The 22,836-nt window shown below is 41.3% G+C and overlaps 1 long non-coding RNA gene across 6 annotated transcripts in view; it reads right to left on the bottom strand.

Annotated features, from left to right (window-relative positions):
- Positions 1–13,610: 13,610 nt before the first annotated feature.
- LOC141509211 (uncharacterized) overlaps positions 13,611–22,836 on the bottom strand; it is a 42,040-nt gene continuing 32,814 nt past the window's right edge. For 3 of the 6 annotated variants that reach the window (XR_012474608.1, XR_012474602.1, XR_012474607.1), the window contains one exon: positions 17,098–20,655. This is a non-coding gene — a long non-coding RNA (uncharacterized LOC141509211). The other 3 variants (XR_012474606.1, XR_012474603.1, XR_012474604.1) reach the window with 3 other exon arrangements.

Here is a 22,836-nt window from a genome sequence, read left to right as displayed (position 1 = left end):
TACTGCTGCTGCTGCACTGTAGTTGGGGTGTTGTTGGATGAATTCTTCATGGCCCCATTTGGGGTTTTCTTGGCAGAGATGCTGGAGTGGGTTTGTCATTTTCTTCTCCATCTCCTTCTTCCACCCCCCATTTAATAGATGAGGAAACTGAGGCAAGGTTAAGTGACTTATCTAAGGTTACACAGTTATTAAGTGTCTAAGACGAGATTTGAATTCAGAAAGATGAGTCTTCTTGACACCTGGTCTGGTACTTCATGCATTATGGCACCCCACTAGTTGCCCATTAAACACCTGTGCAAAATAATGTGCTAGATACTAAGAATTCAAAACCATAAACCACAGCCTTAAGGGAGCCTAGGTTTACAGTTTAAAGCTACAGCCTCATTTGCAAGGAAGGTTGTTACTTGTCTTCATTTCTTTTTAAGGCTCCCATTATGCTATCAGTTAACTAGGGCAGAGGCCTGACACCCTAAGGCCAGGGTCTAGGGCAGCTGTTTCAGTAGAGGCCCCTTTCCTCTCTGCTTGCTGAAAGAATGGAATCAATCAGGATTCTAAAACTGTTCCAACTCCTTTTTCCAGTAGAAGCTTCCCTCACACATAGACCTTGGCAGATTAGAGAATGGGACTTCCATTGTATATTTGGCTGATCTTGGACCATCATCCTGGCAGACGTGCCTTCCACTGCTCAGATCACATGTCATCTGAGCTTCATAATGCATGATTCTATTTGTCACCTCCGAACAAGGTCATCAGGCCTCAGATCTGGCTGGGTCCTCATTGACTTAGAAGGCAGATCCCATTGCCCAGTCATTGCTAGGATGCACCAAGCTTCTTAAGAAAACTGAGTTTAACCTGTTACATGTCCATTTAAAAAACTAAAATCTCTACTTGACTTCATGGTATGCCTAACTTCTATGGTCCTCAATTATCTCATCTGTAAGATTAGGGGATTAGATTTCATGACCTTTGAAGTCCCTCCAACATGGACAGCTTGGTGATGTGGTGGATAGTCTTAGATTATAGACAGTAACTTTAAGCTAGTCACTTAACCCCTGTCTGCCTAGGGAATTCTCAGATAAGGAAGATCCCTCTTTTTTTTTCTTTTTAGTTTTTGCAAGGCAATGATGTTAAGCAGTTTGCCCAAGGCCACACAGACAGGTAATTATTATTAAGTGTCTGAGACCAGATTTGAACTCAGGTACTCCTGACTCCAGGGCCAGTGTTCTATCCACTGCACCAACTAGCTGCCCTGGAAGATCCCTCTTTCAATACAAGTCAGCACCTTTTTCTGAAATTTAGCATCTTAGAGTGTTTCCCAGGTGCTAGAAAGGTAAAGTGAGTTGTCCAGGTCACATAGTCGGTAGAAGCAGATTTTGAACTCAGGTCTTCCTATCTGTGAGGCCAACAAATGCTTATTGGTTGAAGAATAGATTTGGAGTCTTTCCAGATACTGAGCCCCTGAGGTCCTGTGAGGCTACCCCTCCATCTACCCTAGGCTGTGTAGGGAAGATAGGCAGCTATGGGCTAGAGTCCAAATGGTTCAGCACCCAGGAACAAAGAACAGCGCCAAAGCAAGGTCTTCAAAATTTGGATTCTGGAGAGCAGGGATTCTCCATGCATTCATACACCCATCATTTGTACAAGGAAATATGTTGTTTTGAGGGCACGGGATGATTTCTACAACTAAATTTATGGAAGACATGGCATGCTTAATGAAATCCTACCAATGTAAATGCATGTGAGGGTGTTTAATTGTCCAGATCTGAGTCAGCCCATCCCCAGTTCACCAGCCAACCTGGACCTTGAAATGCTCCTCTGGTCACAGAGGTTTCTTGGGGAGGGGAACAAGTAAATGAATTCCTTTATATTTGCAAGTGAGATAAGTCCTCTGAATGTATTATTGATGCCAACAAATGAGGGTTGGGGCTCTAGACAATACCTAATGAACCTGAGTCGACAGAGGCTGCTCCCTCTGAAGATGCCAAGTTTCAGGGAGCAAAGATTGATGCCAGTTTCATCCCTTAATTATCCTGTGGCTTCTGATCTCTCCAGATTTAACGTGCCCAAGCATGGGGCTAAAGATGCCACAATAAGTAATTAATTATGGGAGACCCACTGACAGCTATTTTTTTTAAAGGCCCCTCCAGGTTGATAGGGAATCATTACTTACCTCTGTGGTGAGGTTTTAATTTTACCCATCAAATCAACGGGTATCTTTTTTTTTCTTTTAAAGGAAGTAAGAAAGAGAAAACCCTCAATCAGCGAATCCTCTCTGAGCATATGAGATATGGAAAGCCACCCCCCATTTAAAGCTCCATCTGATGGTACTAACTTTAATTGTAAATCCTTTATTTATAGACCTTGGCTGTCACAGACTCTGTGTGGTGTTAAATAAACCACCGAGGCAAAGGAAGGTAGGAAAGCTGGAAAATTCAATGGCCAAAATATATTAAGTACTTTCTATGCTGAAATTACTTTGAGTTTCTATATATATTTGCTTTTATGAACTGTTTTTCTTTTCTTTTTTTTTAGGTTTTTTGATTTTTTGTTTTTGCAAGGTAGTGGGGTTAAGTGGCTTGTCCAAGGCCATATAGCTAGGCAATTATTAAGTGTCTGAGGTGGGATTTGAACTCAGGTCCTCCTGATTCCAAGGCCAGTGCTCTATCCACTGTACCACCTAGCCACCACATGAACTGTTTTTCTTGATAGAATGTAAGCTCCCTGATGATAGGATTTTTTTTTAATCTTTTTATTCTTGGTGCATAGCTCAGGCCTTTTTTTTCCCAAGGGAGAGGGAATTGGAACCAGACCTATGATTAGTTCAGTAGAGAACACTTCCAGTAAAGGGACTGCCTCTGCCCACCCAGGTCAGTAAATTTTTTGCAACTTAGAGACTTCTTGGTGGGATAAGAGGTGAGAAAAGGAATAAGTGCTGGAAGAGAGCCTCCTTACCATGCCCCAGACACTGGGCTGGTTAGAAAGTCCCTAGGGAGGTGGGCAAGGAAGAAAATAAGCATTTATATAGTGCTTGTTGTGTATCAGACAATGTACTAAGCATTTATATACCCCCCTACTTGAAGCACCTAGGTGGTGAAATGGTTAGATTCTCAGACTGAGAGTCAGAAGGATTCATCTTCTTGAATTCAACTCTAAACCTCAGGCACTTACTAACTGTGTGACCCTGGGCAAGTCACTTCACCCTGTATGTCTCAGTTTCCTCATCTGTAAAATGAACTGGAGAAGGAAATGGCAAATCACTTCAGCATCTCTACCTTGTCACAAAAAGCTGGACATGACTGAACCACAATAACAAAAATGTCCTAGATAATTCTGCTAAGGACTTTATAAATATTACCTAATATGATCCTCACAACAATTCTAAAGGGTTAATGCTGTTATAGTTGAGGAAACTGAGGCAGACAGTGATTAAATAACTTGCCCAAAGTCACATATCTAGTATCTGAGGCAGGATTTGAATTCAGGTCTTCTTCCTTACTGCAAACCTAGAGCACTAAGTTCAAAGACTTGCTGAGAGTCACACAGACAGTACATGTATCAGGGTGGAACTCAAGGTCCCCTTGATTCTGTGAACAGATTATTATCCACTGTGACTCTCATAGGCTGGTAATCAGTATTGTCAATTCAATTATATCAGTCCTATCCAATTCTTCGTGACTCCATTTGGAGTCTTCTTGGTAAAGATACAAGAATGGTTTGCCATTTCCTTCTCCAGTTTGTTTTATAGATGAGGAAACTGAGGCAAATAGGGTGACTGTCTGAGGCTGAATTTGAACTCAGGAAGATGCACCAACAATCTGTCCAAGAATACAATAGAAAATGAGATTGCTTATTCCTTGACAGAAGAGATTGTGACCTTAAAATAAGACATCAATAAAACTTTTTTAATAGTCCATATGCCTATAAATGAGACCTCAGAATGTTGACAGTTTGACTGTACTTTAAGGTTTTCAATGCACTTGATATTTACAAAGGACATCAGAAGGCACAGAGCTGAATCCAAAAGACTTGAGTTCAAATCCAGCCTCTTGGCAGGTGACCACGATCAAGTCACTTAACTTCTCTCTGGCTCTACTTCCTTGACTCTAAAATGAGAATAATTATAGTTCCTACCTCCCAGGGTTGTTTTGAAGCAATTAAAACACTTAGTAAAATTAGTATGTAGTAGTCACTTAATAAATACCTGTTCCCTTCCTTCCTTGACAAGGCTGATCTCAGTGGATTTTTGCAACAATTCTGTGAGGGAGACCCTTTTATTATCCAGTTTCACTGGTGAGGTAATTAAGATTCAGCAAGGTTAATCGACTTTTCTAAAGTCACCCAACTAGTACTTATAGCAGATTCCAATGCCAGGTCTGACCTCTAACAAATAGAAACAGGATGGAAAGATGTTGCTTCATTCCTTGTCATAAATGGATGGGATCCTAGAGCTAGAAAGGACCTCAGAGATTACCTGACATGATCTTCTGCCTTCAGGGAAATAATAATAACGGATGTAGCCATCATCTTGTATTCCTCCCCTCCTTCTCAGCTATAGTCTCTAAGGAAGCCATGTAAATTCAGTGCCTTCTCTTCCTCTGCTCTCACTCTCTTTTAAACCTTCTCATCCTTAACCCCACCTCTTATTTAGGAGAAGTGGGGAGCCCTCTCTTCTCCTCCTCCCCCCACCCAGCTGACAGGTGGAGTGGAACATTTCCCAGAATCCTCAGCTCTGCCTATCCAATTTTCAGTCTCCCAGTTGGCCAAGTCACCCTGTAATTTGGCAAGGCTGACCTCCTCCCTGTGCCCTTCTTCCTTTTTTATGCCTTTGGGCACTAATATAGACGTCAACACAGGAGAAGTTTGAAGAGACATTTTCCCAGATTGAGTCTATAAACTCCAGGGTAATTATTTCTATTTTTCCAACCCCAGCCCTCTGATGCTGCCAAGGCCAGCCTTGGTCTGGTAGCAGCCATGTGGGTAGAGCCTCCCAGTCCTTTTGGCATTGAACTGGGCCGGAAAAATCAGCCATCTCTGGGGAGGAAGTGTCCAAGTTCTGAACATCAACAAGCCCTTAGGGTGGTGCTGGTCTCCGTCCTGTGCAGACTGTCTGGCCCCCAACAATACTGCCACAAAGGCACATGGGTCCAGCCTCACCAGCTCAGCTACTGCCCAACACTGAAAAGTTCTATTTTCTGTACTGAAGCTTTTCATCCTATCTTCACTAGTAAATTTCATCCTTTTGAAAGAATTTAAATGCATTTGCCACGGACAAGTAAATATATTTCCTGGTCCCATGGAAAAAAATGGTCTTTTAGTCATTTGGAAGTAGCAAGGTGGCAGTGTAGCTAGAGTTCTGGGGCTGGAGTCAGAAAATCCTGATTTCAAATTCTGTTTTCATAAGGAAACTACATACTTGTTCTAATCTTTGGGGAATGTAGAAAAACCTTTTTTCTCCAGACCCCACCCTCCTAGCTCAAACTGAGAACAAAAAAATGTCTAGTCCTATTAGAAGAATCTTTCTCTTCTTTCCCAAAGAAGTCCTCGTACATACTTGGGGTGGGAGGGGGAAACCATTTTCTCCTACTTTGATATACCCATTCAGTTCCCCCCTCCCTGTCCTACAGTGGATTCCTGCCCAATTAATTTAGCATCATGATATGGCAGTGGTTTATTTATGATGCCAATAGCTAGAGAGGGGATGGAGTTTCCTACATGGATGTGGCTGAGCCAGTTAACATAACTGTCAAAGAAGGTATATACTTATCTTACAATGCCAGCCTAAGTTGGGGCACAGGACCTCCTTTGAAACCCTTAGGGATAGATCTCTAAGTCAGGGAGCCCAGAATCAATCTGCCAGCTCCTCTCAACTACAAGTACCAGGCTAATTCAAGAAGGGATTGTCAGTCTATCGACATGCATTGTTTTATTTTAAATAGATTTTTATTTTATTAACTATTTCCCAATTACGTGTTAAAATTTTTAACGTTCTTTTTTATTTTGAATTGAAAATTCTTTTTCTCCCTTCCATTCCCTCTAGAAAGCATGCAGTAGATACCAATTACTCATGTGAAGTCATGGAAAACATATTTCCATATTAACCAATCAGCATGCCTTGGTTATGGGTCAGACACTATGTCAAATACTGGGGATAAAAAGAAAAGTAAAAGATGGTGCCTATCCTCAAAGGACTTACCATCTCAGACAAACACTGTGAAATATTGACCATTACTTCATTCCTCAGTTTCTGTAAGTAAAAGGCTTGGACTCAATGCTTTCTAAAATCCTTTCTAGCTGAAAATCCATGGCATTATGATTGTTGGGTCTAGCAGGGTATGAGTTGGGATAGCATAGCTAGTGTTAATCTTAGGGTTTCATTTAGCATCATTCTAGTCTTCCAGTCAGTCAAAAGAAGTCATTTTCTGGTCCTGCTATCCAAGATGGCTGTCTGTATTGCTACCCAATACTACATTCATTCTGATCAGTAGTCTCCTCAATGATTCTTCTGAAGCCCTGCCTGATGCACCATACTCATGTCCAAGTCTTCCCCATCCTTAAAAAATCTTCTCTAGTTCTTACAATTCCTTCAAGCTGTTATCCTATATCTCTCCTCCCTTTCACAGCCAATCTCCTTGAAAAAGCTGCATGTGCTACCCCAGCCATCTCTACTTGAGTCACTCATTAGTTTTTTTGGTCATGACCTTGGACCTCATCATTCAACTGAAATTGCCCTCTCCAAAATTACCAAAGATATCTTATTTGCAAAGTCTGATAGTCTCTTCCCAGTTTTCTTGAAAAGGAGTAACTCAGAGATCTAAGACTTCACCATCAATCACAATACCAAGTTTGAGATGAACAACAAAATATATTTGATGGTAACAATGTCTATCACCTGGAAAAATGCATTTTTAAACTCCCAAAGGTCAGAGCATTTGGGGTTATACTACAGAATGGAACTTCATCATTTTTCTTATTGTCAAAGATGGTTTTATAGTGAGGTCAGTCCATAAGTTCTAGGAAAACCAAGAAGGGGAGACACTGTCTATCCTCTAAGAGAGAGAGATGACAGGCAAATAGCTAGATACACATATAAAGTATCTCAGAGGAACAGTTATTAGTAACTAAGGGAACCAAGGAACACCCCCTGAAGAAAGCACCATCTGAGATGAGTCTTGAAGGAAGCTAGGGAAGCCAAAGAAGTGGGATGAAGATACTGAACATTCCAAACAAAGGAAAAAGTTATAAAAGAAAGAAAGTATAATTTTTGAAGGACTAAAAGCAGACCAGGCTGGATCATAGTGTTCATGTAGTTAAGTCAACATGCATTTATTAGATACCTACTATTTTTCTGGTGCTGTACTAAGCACTGGAGGAGAATAGTGTTAGAAGGCTAGACTAGGCCAACTTAGGATGAACTTTAAATGCAAATTAAAGGACTTAATATCTGATCATGGCGATAATATGGAAATGTTGGAGTTCCTTGAGCTTTTGGGGGGAAGGTCTGGAGGTGGCCCCATGATCAGACCTATGCTTGAGAAAAATCATCTTCACAGTTGAAGAGAGTATCAACTGAAGGGAAGAGATTTAAGGGAGGGACACTATTTTAAAAACTACTTATTAAGGTAAGGAGGCCTAAACTAGGTGGGGACTGAGTGAGTCAAAAGAAAAGTAGCTGGGGTTCTCCAATCCAATCAACATATATTAAGTACTGATTATTTTCTGGGCATTGTTCAATTGTAATAATTAATTACAACAATTAAAGGAAAAATAGCTTTTCTTGAGCTCCCTCAAGGAGATTAGAAAATAACAGGAGGAGACAACACACTAAGTGAGGCATCAAAGGGGAGAGGGAAGCCGGGGGTATTTGACATGGGGGGACATCTTGTTCTATAGAGTTGTCACCAAGCAGAGGAGTAGATGCAAAGTAGAAGGAGTCATTAGGCCATCCTCTACTGTGGTTGAAGGTCTACTCTCCAGGGTCTTTAGAGTCAACATTCTAACATTGGCACCATTCCCTTCTAGAGCTCAGCAGAGAGCCCCAGAGTCCCACCTTCCTTCCTGGGTCTTCTGTCCCAGCTACTAAGCCAATCACTGACCCGTGGGTCCTATAGCTTTCTATTTCTTGGGGGCAGGAGGAAATGATGCCGGGAAATTGTGCCGCTTCCCCTCCGAGTCCCAGCTGGAATGATGCCTTCTTGCTGGCAGCGACTTGAATGTCTCCATCTAATTGCCAGCCCCTTCCCACTGTGCAGGTGGGAACCAGTGGGCCAGTTGCAAATGAATAATGCAAGCAGGTTAAAGGCTGCAGAGGGATAGTTAGAGAGTCCAAAAAGGTCAAGAAAACTATTGCTGGGACCCAAACACCAAATGGAGCTGGAGAGCCATGATTAATTGACGAAATCATCAAGGCTCTGACCTACCTCTTGGAAGTTTAATGAATTAGTTGATTAGTTGCATCAAGTTGCTTCCCTCCTGAAGTAGAGAGAAGGTCATTGGTCTGGAGAAAACAGCACGCCCCAGCAAACGGTTAGGATGCTTTAGAGGCACAGCCTGCAGACTCATTATGCCCTCGAATGAAGTGGGGAGAAGGCCAATGAGCACACCCACACCCACCCCCTCCATCAGCCGGGGTGGACCAAAGTGAATGCAACTGTCATCAGACCCATTTGACCTTGGCCATCTCTGCACAGGCTTTCTTCAACTAGGATTTCTCTCTCTCCTGCTGCTCCCTACAGCTAGAAGGCACCTCACAGTACATTGAGTCCAACCCACATTCCCTTTTTTACCATTTCTTCCCCAGGTCTTCCGTTCCAACCACAAGAAAATCAGAGATTTGTTGTTGTTGAATCATTTTTCAGTCATTTCAACTCTTTGTGATCCCAGTTGGGATTTTCTTGGCAAAGATACTGGTGTGGTTTGTCATTTCCTTCTCCAGTTCATTTGACAGATGAAGAAACTGAGGCAAACAGGATGAAATGACTTGCCCTGGATCAACCAACTAGATCTGTGTCTGAGGTTGGACTTGAACTCATGAAATAAATCTTCCTGCCTAACCCTCTGTGCACTAGGATGCCACCTAGTGGTCCTGACATGAAGTGTTACACAGATAGTGTCTGAGTTATGATTGGAACACAAGTCTTTTAGATTCCAAATCAGGAAGGAGAGATAGGAAAAAGCAAACGGGTTTCAGAATCGGGAGAAAACCATGCTTAGATCCCACATCATGTTGATTATCAGTCACTCATGGCAAACCACTTCTCTCTGGGTCTCAGTTTCCTCATCTAACCTTTGCACTTCTAGTACATTCCTTCAGGGTTATAAGGCTTAAACAGGATGTCTACATAAAAGCGCATGGTTCAACCTTAAAACATATCGTAAGTGGTTAATAAATGATAAATGAATTTAATTATAGAGATGAGAATCTGATACATTGTTGAGTCCTGATTCTTCAGTAGGAAGTCACAGAATATAATGTAACAGCCAGTGTTATTCAGGCAGTTTGGAGTGGTGAAGAGGGTGATACCTAGAAATAGAATTACAATGAGCAAGACCTGACTTCTGATCACATTTCTATCTGACATCACTACCAGTGTGGCTGCCCGGTTCCTCTCTAATGACTCTCTTGGACTCATCGCATGATAACTAGGACCAAAAATTCAATTTCACCAGTATAGGATGTGGGAAAGGGAGGTTTAGATAATTATTTTTCTGAAAAATACCTGGAATTTAGTGATATGGACATTCTGTCTGAGCCAGCAGTGTGACATGGTGACCAGAGAAGTAAATGGATTCTTGAAATGTATTCAGATGGGCATGGTGTCTAGGAATCCCAGAAAGTGACATTAGAATTCCACTAGAATAATGTATCCAGGTCTAAGTGCTAGAATTTAGGAAGTGTCCTTCTAACTGATCATCTTGGAATCTATGATCTTTTATCAATATACAGCAATATTTATCAATCTTTAATTAAGGGGCACATATTAAATGATCACTGTATACTAAGCATTGTTCTAAGAGATAAGCAAACAAGATAGACCCTGCCTTCAAGGACCCTACATTCTTTTTTGGAGGAGAGAGAGAAGGCATGTAGCTAGAATTAGAAATGGGATGGGAATCAGTCAGTCAACTATCATTTATTAAGCACCTACTGATATACCAGGCAAGTTTGGCCATCTGGTATAGTGTGGGAAAAGGAACAGTTTAAAATGAGACTGGAAAGTGAGGAGGGAACCAGGTGGTAAAGGATTTCAAAAAGCAAACCTTTAATGACTGTGGAAAATGTCTCTATGTTCAAGTTAAGTACCTGTTTGGTGTTCCATAAGAAGAGTTTCTATGTAATCTTAGAGGCAATAGTGAGCTAAAGGCATTTATTGAGCAGAGGAGTGACCTGACCAGATCTATAATTAAGGAAAGTCACTTTGACAGCAAACAAATGATAGTAATTATTATGTTAGCATTCCCCATCTGGTCCTCTGGACCACTGAGGACTATCATTAAGAGGGGAAGAGTCCCGGGTCTATAATTCCATGCCCCCTGAATGATATTCCAAAGAACAAAGAGGCAATCCTCCAGCCAAACCTTATCAATAACCATCGCTGCTCTGGGGAAGGAATGGCCCAGCTTGTCATAATTATTGATGTGGGCTGGGAGTTGCTGAGTTGGAGGATGGGAGAAGGGTTGATATTATGGCCACAGGACTTGATTTGGTCAATAAAGCAAATTGGTTTAAGTGAAAATAAAGCAGCGTTCGCAAGTGTGTTGGAAGACTAAAGTAATTGCAGTTCGAAGTGTACAGAATATAAATCCCCGTTTGCTTGAAATTATTACAATGTGTTATTGATTACTCGGAACCTGTCATTGCTTTTTAAGTTATAGGTTATTAATGGGGTATCCATTTAACAAATATTTTCCGCTCTCCACACCGTCGAAACAGAGAGAAGTTACATAGACACATTACCACTGCAGTCTTACCATGGACCCAAGCCATCTCTCTCCCAAGACCAAGTGCATAGGGCTCAGGCATAAGATCCCAGCTGGGCAGGGAAATTAATCCAGCCTCCTAAAAAGGCTAGAGAAGACTGAATCAGAGCAGGAGTCAATGGTATACACTAGTGAGTGATTCCGGGGAACCTGGGTAACTGGAAGGGGCCTCTGAGTGCATCTAGTCCAATCTCCTCTTTTGACACATGAGGAAACTGAGACCCAGAGAGGGAAATGACTTCCCCTAAGGTCTCACAGGTAGTTAGGAGCATGTGTCAGGATTCTAAACTAGGTGCTCTATTGGAACCTTCCAAAGCATTATTAACTGATAATAGATTTGGGAGAGTAGGACCCCCCCCCCCCCAACACACACACATGTTCTATGGGGCTGGGAATGGGCCTTCTGTACAATATTTGTCCTTCCCTTGGAGTGGAAAGGAAGACTGAATCTAATCCAGGGACACCTCATTTATCTGGCATCATGGGAAAAAGCTGTTCCACATAAGTAAATCCCCCAAATTACAGAAGCTTACTTCTTCATGCACCATAGCTTTGACTTGATTTTAACATTTCAGATGGAAACCTTTCTAAAGTGTATTAGATAGTTTCCTGCCTTCCTAAGCAGAGGGTACCCAGGCTAATTTAACCTGTTCTGGCTATTTTATGGTTAGCATTGTGAACATCCAATTTTGTAAAATACACATACACAGCGAGGTTATCTATCAAATGCATTCTGTTTTCTATACATGCCTATTTTTTAACAGATTGCCCCCTGATTAGAATGTAAGCTCCCTGATGGTAGGGATAGTTTTCTCTTCTTTTTTTTTTTTAGTATCTCCAGAGTTTAGAGTCATTTTCCATTATTTCTAGCAGCTTCTTGGCTTGTACTTTATAATGTATTTTCTTAATTTTTTTAAATTTTTACTTATTTAAAGATATGCGGGGTGGTGAAAAGGATCTAAGTAAATTTTTAAGAACTGCACATCAGTATAATGGGGATCATGTTTCTTGTCTTCTGGAATTGAAAATAAAATTTTTAATTTTTTTAGAAAAAGAGTTGCTCATTAAATAACAATACTTTAGAGTTTGGAGTGAGGACCTAAGGGGTAAAGGTCATGAATTTGAGACAGCCACTTCTGGCTCTTGAGACTTTAGCTGGCTTCCTTCTTAACTAGAATTATGATCTGCAGGGTTGGCTGGGTCAGATCACTGGCCAGGGGGTAGTTATTATAATTTCCGCCCTTCCCCAGACTGTCTCCTTCCTTGCCTCTAACAGAACTTTTATCTAGCAATTATAACTGAATTTAAGACCAAAGAACCCAGTTTAGAGTAGAATTATACTGAAATTGAGACTTGGAGACTTCCAAATAGCACGAATTGCTAGCATTTATATGGATTGCTAGGTGTAACCATGGTGTATAAAGCCCAGGAAGACTTGAATTCAAATTTGGTCTCAGACACTGACTAGTTGAGTGAGACTGTTTGCCTCAGTTTCCTCATCTGTAAAATGAACTGGAGAAGGAAATGGCAGACCACTCCATTATCTTTGCCTTGACCCAAACAGGGTCACAGAGAGTTGGACATTATTTAACAATTTAAAAAAAGCATTTAACCCTTTAGAGTATGTATAGCACTTTACCAATAATATCTCATATTATCCTCACAGCAACCCTGCAGTATAAAGAAGAGGTATATGATTATTATTATCATTATGTAGAGGAGGAAACTAAGGCATAAACTCAGGGTCACACAACTTTTAAGAGTCTAAGGCTGAATTTGAACTCAGGATTTCTTGCCTAAGAGTCCCAAACTATGTGTCAGAATTCTGGGGAGTAGGGTGAAATTAAATGCAGAGATAGAGGAGAGCCCCCATCATGATCCTCCTACATGGAACCCAAGTTGTCCTGCCTTCCTAATTCCCATTCCCTCTCATGCTGATTCTACTTGTTACTGCTTCCTTCGTCACCCTTCAGAGAGCCAACTCCAGCCAAGAGCCCTGAATGCCAGAGCTGGGCTATTGTTATTACAAGGCTGGATCCCTTTGGAGATCCCAGCAGGTAGTGCCTAATGAAGTCCAGGCCCATTCTGCTTGCCTGTGATTAGCATTCATGGAAGGAGAGGGAGGCAGAATGAAGACTGATCCCTAATATGCTACACCCTCTTAAAAGGGTTTCCCTTCATCTTCCTGCAGAATGTATGCACCCAAGAAAGAAAAAAAAAGAGGAAAAACAGTATTCCTTGGACTAAGGAAGTCCCGGGGGGTGGTAGAACAACCCCCAGTTCATTTTTAATGGATTTTTGTCAAATTACTAATCAGAATAAATGTGAGCCTTGTCAGAACTGGAATATTTCATTTAAAGGTCTCCCATAATGAACAGGATTAATTTGGAAATGCCAGTGGTGACTCAAATCCTGGAATCTTGAAAAACACTGAGACATTATTTGGAAGGAGCCCTTCCTTAATGGACTCATTTTTTCATCAGCCCCATTGGGTCCTCTCCACTTTTTAAAGCCTTCCACAATCTAGTTTCTATCCACGCTTCCAACCTGATTTCCCATTACTTGTCTTTAAAGCACTCTGAAGTCCCAAAATATTCTATATAAAAGGGTTTTGGGGGGAGGGAATGATAGCTTAGCATGCTGTCCAGAGATCCTTGGGTTTGAATCCCTCTACATATACTCTGTGACCCTGGGCAAGTCACCCAACTCTTCTAAGCTCCCTTTGGTCTCTTCCTTTGTAAAATGAAGATTATAATACTCATAGTGCCTATGACTCAATGTATGTAAAAAGCTTTGAAAACCTTAAATGTCAAAATTTCACTTGTTGCATTATTGATCATCATTGTCATTCTCAAGAGGCTGGCCAGCATAGTAGAATAAAGAGCTGGCCCTGAAGCTAGGAAGACCTGGGTCAAATCCCACTTCTGATAACCACCCTGACTGTGTGACCCTGAGCAAGTCATTTACCTCATATCCCTAGATGAGAATCAAGATCTCAAGTGCGGAGGAGGTGTCCTCATCTGAGAGCTTCCATGTACCATTAAAATCACAGATCCAATTTCTATCATCACATTTTCATTCTTCTTACCTATTTCAATAAAGTTCAGATAGAAAGAAGCCTTGGAGAAGTCTCTTTGTCATTTAGCATTCTGTGGATTCTAGCATAGAGGGATAAAAATGATTGCTTTTTAAAATAATTGATTATTAGAAGATAAAGTTTCACAGTTCCTGAAAACATCTTTGAAGCAACTTCAGTAACAGACGGCATGATGGGGAGGATATGTCCCTTGTCCTTTTCCCACATGGTTTTGATTTCTTCTACTGCATCTCAGTATTTTGGAAGCTTTCCATATCAGTTAGCTAAGAGATTATGAGTATTTGGTATAGCTTTTGTTTTTAGTCATTTTGTATCTAACTCTCCATGACCCCCATTTGGGGTTTTCTTGGCAGATACTAGATTCATCTGGCTCATTTTGCAGATGAGGAAACTGAGATAAACAGAAGTGACTTGCCCAAGGTCACACAGCTAGTAGTGTCTGAGGCTCAGGAAGATGAGTCTTCCTGACACCAGGTGCTTTATCCATTGCAGCACTACCTAGCTACCTTTATTTGGTATAGCTGCACCTATGAAAAATATACTTCTTAAATATAGGAGTGGATGGTGCTGGACCCACATTGTATCCATACAGTTATGGACAGCAGTTTGCAATCAGACTCCCCATTCTGGTGACATTTATTTGGTAAATTCTCAAGGCTAGTCTGGGATCTCTGTTTGTAATATGAAGATTTGCCAACTGTTAGAAATCTTTTCTATATAATTCTGACCACCCAACTGTAACTTTGTAAGTATCCAGTAAGTGTTTAATTTCTGCAACCCAAAGGGAAGTGTGGCATAATTTCTACCATTTCCTGACAGCAGCTACATTGATCAGTAAGTCTGGGATCCTGAAGGAGAATCTATCTGTAATTTCCAGTGACAATGACCTAGTCTTATGCCTCTTTCATCAACTTTCTCTGCTTTAGCTCTCAGCCCAAGCCTTTTCACTGAAGTTGTTGCTTAATAAATGTTCATTGACTGATTGACTCAGCCATTTGTTTGAGACATCTTTGTGGACTGAGCATTGACCAAGTTCATGGGGATGTTACTTAAGGGAGGGAGTCTCTTTTGTTTTATTATTCTAAAGTTGACAAACATCTACAAACATGGATATTTCCATATGTAGCAAGAAGAACAGGAAGACAGTTGTACACAAAACTTTGGATCTCAATGACTGCAGCTCATTTTGTTAAAAATATGTAATAAATTCAACACATCTAAAGCTGCCCCATTTTTTGCCCAAACTTCCTTTCTTCTCTTCTGTGCATCTTAAAAATGCTTCATTATTATTTTTTCTTCTTCTTTTCCCCTGACATCACTATCAGAAGGTCCTCTCTTTCTTCTAAATATATCTCTAAAGAAACTCTCCTTTGTATCAAATAAGCATAGTCAAGCAAAGCAATTCCAGATATCAGTCATATCCAAAACTGTAAATTTCTTCCTGTACCAGTCATGGAGGTCATTTGATTCTACTCCTGGATCTTGGATCCTATGCCCTATTCATTTTTTGTTCCTTTTGATGACTCTAAAGCATTTACCTATCATTAGACATTCCTATTTTGATCAGTTAGTCAGGCTTATTGCTTTTCTTAGGCTCCTACTATTTGCCAGGAATTATACCATAAGCAATGGTGAGCCAGAGAAAGGAAAATTCCTGCTCTCTCAAAATATTCAAAGGCTAATGAAAAAAATCATGTACAAGTTAATAGTCAAGATAAATTGGAGATAATGGACAGAAGAAGGGCACTAGAAAAATGGGATTGGAAAAGCTTCCTGAAGAAGCTAGGATTTGAGCTGGAAGAAAACCAGAGAGGTGTTATCTGTTTCAAAGTGTTTCTTTAATTTTTTTAACTTCATTTATCATATGTCCTACAAACAACTTTCAATCATCTTCCCTTTTTTGACAAGGAAGTATTCATCTTTCTATCCCTTTCTTGGAATGATGAGCCCTGGGTTTCGTTACTATCATACAACATTTTGTTTTATACCTTCTAAATCAATTGTCAGCCATTCCTTTGCCCCACACATCTAGGTTATGATGGTTCTTGCTAAAGTATTCATTGCCCTAAGTGTGTTCTTCTCTTTGAGCTTTGACTCAGTCCAACCAAACTGGGCTACCTACTCTTCCCTGATCCTTGGCCTTTCATCTCTAACCTGGGTGCATTCCTACAATCATAACCCTATGCAAGGAAGAAGCAGTTCAGAGTAAATGGATAGACCTCTGGATTTGGAATCAGGATGATGAGGGTGTGAATCCTGCCTCAGATATTTCCCAGGAAATGACCTTAGACAAGTTAATTCAAGATTTCAGTTTCTTCCTCTGTAAAATGAGGGGACTGGAGTGGAAGACTGCAGGAGTCCCTTCCAACACAAGAGTTATAATGCTATTGCTTTCCCCAGAAGACCATGTGGTCTTCCTTAGCAGATCACCAGAGAGTGGGAGAAGTCTGAGGAAGGAGCCTTGGACTCTGATCTCCTTTAGCATTCTTCTAGTCTGTTTTGTAGAATAATGAAGCCAGCTAGGGATTAGAGTAGATAGAGTACTGGACCTGGAATCATAAAGACTTGAGTTCAAATCCAGACACTTCCATTACACTGGGCAAATCACTTCGCTTGTCTTCCTCAGTTTCTTCATCTCCAAAATGGAAGAAATAATAGCATCTCCCTCCTAAGGTGGTTGTGAGGGCAAAATGAGATTTTTTTTTAGGTTTTTCTTTTTGCAAGGCAATGGGGTTAAGTGGCTTACCCAAGACCACACAGCTAGGTAATTATTAAGTCTGAGGCCGGATTTGAACTCAGGTCCTCCTGACTCCAGGGCTGGCGCTCTATCCACTGCACCACTTAGCTGCCCTCAGTTTCTACCCCAGTTTCCTCATCTCCAAAATGGAAGAAATAATAGCATCTCCCTCCTAAGGTGGTTGTGGGAGCAAAATGAGATATTTGCAAAGTACTTCACAAAACATTATATAAACACTAGCTATTATTATGATAAGAGATACCTATGAGGTAGAAATTAGGAAAGGTTCTTGCCAGAAGGTGCACCAGAATATTTCCCTATTCTTTCAGTTCCTAGCTGTGTAGCCTTAGATGTAAGTTCACTTTTATCTAAGCTTCCATTTCTGAATCTTTAAAATGGGCATAGTAATATATCTGTCTCACAGGGAGGATCCAGTGAGCTACTCTTTTCTATTTATTCAACACATATCAGCTCTTTATTTGTATTTTATAATAATGTCATTCAATAGATCAGATGTAGGAACCAACCTATTAAAGGACTAGACTTTAGAGTCAAGAACAGCTGAGTTCTAATCCTGTCTCCAACTCTTTATGACAATGAACAGTCATTGAACCTTTTTGAATTGCCTCAGTTTCCCCATCTATTAAAGTAGGGATGATTATCCCTATAGTAGATACTTCAGAGATAGCATTGTATAATTTATGAAGCCTTGGGGTAAGAAAGGGCTGGGTTAGAATCTTGCCTCTGACACATACTAAATAGGTAACCTTGGGCAATTCATTTAACCTCTCTCTCACAGTGTCCCCAGCCCTTCTGGAATTCTCGAATTTTTTGAGGAAGTTTCCTCATGGAGGGTTCCTTTGTCAATGAAACACAAGTCTAGATCCCCCAAAACCAGAAATAGGCTCCTCCCAACACTATTTTGAGGCCATTGGGATGATATCAATCAGGTGCTTTGTAAACCTTGCCATGCTCTGTACATGTCCACCATCATTATTGATTATACAGTCATGGTTCTACTATTTCATGCTTAAGTCTTGTCTCCTAAAGATCATAGCATTTGTAATCAGAGGACCTAGCTTCAATCCTGGCTCTGGAACTTAGTACCTCTATGACTTTTATCGAGTCCCTTAATTTCTCCAGGCTTCAGTTTCTCCATCTGTGAAATGAGGGGATTGGATTAAATAGACACTGAGGTCTCCTCTGGCCCCAAATCTGTGATTCTGTTCTCTTCAGTTATCAGTTCCTTGAGGAAAGGGACTCCATCCTCTTCCATATCTCCCTCTCCAGTCCCATCCCCCAAGGCACCAAATTAAGCACAGTGCCAATTGATTATTGAGCACTCACAAAAAGTTTCATTGATTAGATAAGTGATTGATTGTTTGAGGAAAAAAACAGTGTATGACCAAGATGTATCAAGCACCACTGAAGCTCGCAGATGGTGAGGACCCCACTCGTTAACTAGCTCCAACAATGGGAATGAGGTCAGAAGACTTGTTTTTGATTCCTTGAGACAAATGACTGCAGTTGGACCCTCACCTTCCCAGGGCTACTGACAGACAATTCCCTGGGCTTGGGATAGGATTGAAGGTAATGACTAGCCTTCCCTGTTCCCACTCAGCCCCACCTCAGGATCCTCTGAAAGGCGAAATAAATCACGCAGAGTGTCCATCAAAGAGAGTCGGGCAAATAATGGCCCAATTTCCCCAAACCTCTAGAGAGCAGCTTCCAGTATTTGTCACTTGAAACAGTCAATAATTTCTGTGGAGTGTGGTTGTTCTAGTCAGGCCAGGGGACAGAAATACCACTTTTGATGGAGTGGCCCATGTGGGGCAGTCTGACACCGCTGGAGGAGAGACACACGGGACTTACTGGGCCATAGACAGCAAGGTGAGAAGAGGAAAAAAAATGAGCCCCAGAAACTGAGCATCAAGTCAGAGCCACAACCTGACTCACTGATCCTCAGAGCTGACCCTCCAGGCATACTGCCCATAGAGTCATGCTAGAAGTAAGGGAGACAGTCCACTCTGATGCCATCTCCCCTAAACTGCCTTCCCTGGTCCACTCATGGTTGCCTCTGCTGTCCCTCAAGAGGCTGGCCCTTTGCGGAAATGAAAGACAGAGAAGGTGCTGTCCCCCCCCCCCCCCCACTTCTGTCAGCCTTGCTTCTGTCAGGTTGAGGACTGGGACCAGGTTGGGGAAAGTGACCGAAGTTCTCTGGTGCACTGCGGCTGATTCAAGACTCATCTGCTGCAAAACCAAAGCCCCTGAACTACAATCATCAAAGCTGACATTTATATTTAGCTATAAGGTTCACCAAGCACTCTGCGTATATTTTCTCTTTCAAGCCTCACAGAAATCCTGAGAGGTAGGTACTCTTTTTTATCCCCATTCTACAGAAGAGAAAATTGAGGCAGAAAAGGATTAAATGATTTTACCCCAGTTCCACAACCAGTATCCAAGGCTGGATGTGAACTTGAGTCTCCCTAATTTTATTTTACTATTTTTAGAAAGATTTTTATTTATTTTGAGTTTTACAATTCTTCCCACCCCCTACAGAAGGCATTCTGTTAGTCTTTACATTGTTTCCGAGTCTCCCTAATTTTAGACCCAATACTCTATCGATTGTTACCACCCAGGTTCCTCTGATGTGCTATACATCTCCCAACTCTATATCTTTGCATTGGCTGTGACCCACACCTGGGATGCTTTCCCTCCCTCCTTCTGCTTCCTGATTTCCTTCAAACCTCAGCTTAAACTGCACCTGCTACAGGAGGCCTCTCTTGGTCCTCTTCATCTACCAGTACCTTTCCCTCCAAGGTTTCTTTCTATCTGACTTTCTACACCTATATAGGCTCAAGGCATCTCCTTCTTAAGGAGAATGTAAGCTCCCTGAGGACAAAACCCAACATCATATCTGGCACATAGTAGGAAATTGATAAATGTTTAATTGATTGATCCCCATTTTGTAGCTCAATGATAACTTGCCTAAGACCATACTTCTGGTGAGTAGATGAGGTAGGATTCAAAGCTAGGTCCCTGATATTCCTATATTTTATCTCTTTACCATATTGTTATTTAAGCAATGGCCTAAATCTTGATATATATCATACATATGGAGCAAGGAAAATAGAGACTACTTTTAGGAAAGAGAAACTCAAGCCAAGTCAGAAGTCCAAGTCTCCCTGTTCATTCTCCCACCCCTACCACAAGCCAGCTCTTAGATTTTTTTTCATTGTTGTTCAGTCATTTTGGGCATTTCCAACACCATTTGGGTTTTTTTGGGCAAAGATACTAAAGTGGTTTACTTTTTCCTTCTATGACTTCTTTTACAGTTGAGGAAACTGAGGCAAACAGGGACAAGTGACTTACACAGGGTCACACAGCTAGTAAGAGTCTGAGGTCAGATTTGAACTAAGGAAGAAGAGTCTTCCTGACATCTGTGCATTATGTTGCTACATCTAGCCTAGATACCAGAATGTATTTCTCCATTCTTCAACTCAATCAATCCACATTTATGAAGCATTACTAGATTTCAAACACTCTGCCTGAGGCTAGGAATTAGAAGACCAAAGCAAAGCTCTCCTGCCCTCAGTGAACTTACTTTCTATTAGAGGAAACTACATGTGAACACACACACACATGCAAAATTGATGCCAAATAAGTGCAAGGTTATTTGGAGGGTGGCATGCTCCAGCAGCTGGGGAGACCCAGAAAGTCTTCATGGAGGAGGCAGTGCTTGAGCTGAGCTTGGAAGGAAGCTCAATTCTCTCTCAACTGAGACATTTGTGACCTAGGGAATGTGTCCATGAGCTCATTGCCACTGGAGTGGGGACTGGCAGCCCTGGGGGTAGAACAGAAATAGAGAAACTGAGGACAGTAAATTTGAGAGTATGGCTTCCTCCTTGGAGGAATTGTCTTCAAGTAATAGTTAGAGATCTATTAGAATCGATGTGGCATAGGGGGAAGTCTTCTTCAATCATTTAGTAAACATTATTAAGCACCTACTGTATGCCAGATATTGAAAAAATAAAACATATTAGACTGGAAGGGGCAGTTAAAGTGGTAACAATGGAGAGAGCACTGAACACAAAGTCAGGCAAACAACCTCAAATACTTTCTTAACCTCTCTGTGTCCTAGGCACTTTTTTAAGGCTCTAAACTGCAGAGAAAATGTCAGTCCACACTGTAGACACATCTTCACCAGGGAGCTTCCTTCATCAATTAAATCCTGGGTCCAGACAAAATACGACAGTTACCCATGATGCCATGTCCTAGAAATACAAGGTCAAAAAACATGTCATGTGTTCAAGAAGCTTATATTCACTGGAGGGGTCTGATTTCCTTGGGATTTTTCTGAAGCAGAATCTAGAAAGCTGCAGAATAGGGACTCAGAAAAGATCTATTTCCAATTTCACCGGAAAAAGAGCAATGTACCTGAAGCCCTGGGCTTGGTCAGAGTAAAGGAGTCTGAGAGGGAGACTAGAAACCAAAGGTTTGATTGATGTCTGAAGGGAAGGTGCCAAGCTGATACAGGGAAGGGAACTCACCTGGTAATGAGCTCCAGATATATCCTCTAAGAGGACCTTTTCCCCCTATCAAATAGTCCATGTATCTGAAGAGCTGACTGGACACAAACCAGAGTACAAAGGACACTGGGTGACATTTTATAAGAGAAATGAACCATAAGCCTATGATACATGTGGCTGCTGAAAGATTTTTCTGATCCTCCTTCCCACAGATTGCTAGAGAAAGTTACCCCACCAAGTAAGAATAGTCAGCCAGGGATTCTCCTATTGGTATGGCACTTCTCAGGGACTGTGGAAGCTGCATGGTTCAGTAGAAAGAGCTAGATTAGAAAAGAAAAGAATAAAGGTCAAAATCTGGGTTTCTTCCTTTTTTGTATATGTATCCTTGAACAAGTCACTTCCCATCTCAGATCATGATAGAACCATAGAATCAGTTCTGGAAGAGACCATGAGACCAAGTTACATTTTGCAGATAAGGAAACTGAGGCATAGAGTGATTAGGAAACTTGTCAATATTCATACAGCTAGTAAGTATCTGAAGGAAGATTTTCAATTCAGGTCTTCCTAATTCTCACCTCAACACTCTGTTCCCAGCACTATATTGTCTCTTGTTTTCTTCCTCTGTAATATGAGGATATTCAAACAAGCATTTATTGATCACCCATTGTATACCAGGCACTATGCTGGCAATGCCTAAAGAAGGAAATAATTCATAATTTCAAGATTCTTATGTTCTAATCCTAGATAACATTTATAAAGCATATTGCAATTTGCAAAGTGGTTCACATATCTTATTTGATTCATTCTAACCTAGGAGGTAGCATAGGTATATACAGAAGAAATATAAAATGCATACAGGATAATCACGGAGGAAAGGCACTAGTGGTTGGGATGGGGTGGGGGGGGCAGGTTTCTACATCAACAGAAAGTGGTATTTGGATTGTACTGAACTAGATGTCCAATGTGTCTTTCAGGTCTAAATGTATGATTTTTCACAGTCCCCAATGGGAAGTGCCCCACATTCATTCTCTCTCTCTCTCTCTCTCTCTCTCTCTCTCTCTGTCAAAACACAGACACACAAACACACACACACACACACACACACACACACACACACACACACGCACTACTCATGGACACATTGATTTTGTCATTACCCCAAGGTCCTCTGACTTCCTCCTCTAGAGAGAACCCCAAGCCAGAGAGAAAACCAGACTTTCTCCACCAGAACTGCCAAGCTGAGTTTTCAGATTTATTTTTATTTTATTTTTTGGATGCTCAAATAATCTGCTAACAGGAGGTGAGAATAAGGACTGCAGAATTATCAACTGCCTCTGTCAACATTGGGTAATGATGTGGGGAAAATCGCACCCCACGATAAACTGTGAACCTTTGGGAAGGCTCCCAGCCGCAAGCCAGCTTGTGTCTCCCTTTCAACAAATAATAGAATTGTGATTCAGAAGCCCCTGCTAGACCCGCCATGGGGCAGAGCATCT

The sequence above is a fragment of the Macrotis lagotis genome, chromosome 1 (assembly GCF_037893015.1).
Source record: "Macrotis lagotis isolate mMagLag1 chromosome 1, bilby.v1.9.chrom.fasta, whole genome shotgun sequence".
Lineage (NCBI taxonomy): Eukaryota > Metazoa > Chordata > Mammalia > Peramelemorphia > Peramelidae > Macrotis > Macrotis lagotis.
The sequence above is the reverse complement of the archived record's forward strand: the minus strand, read 5'-3'. Positions and strand labels throughout refer to the sequence as shown.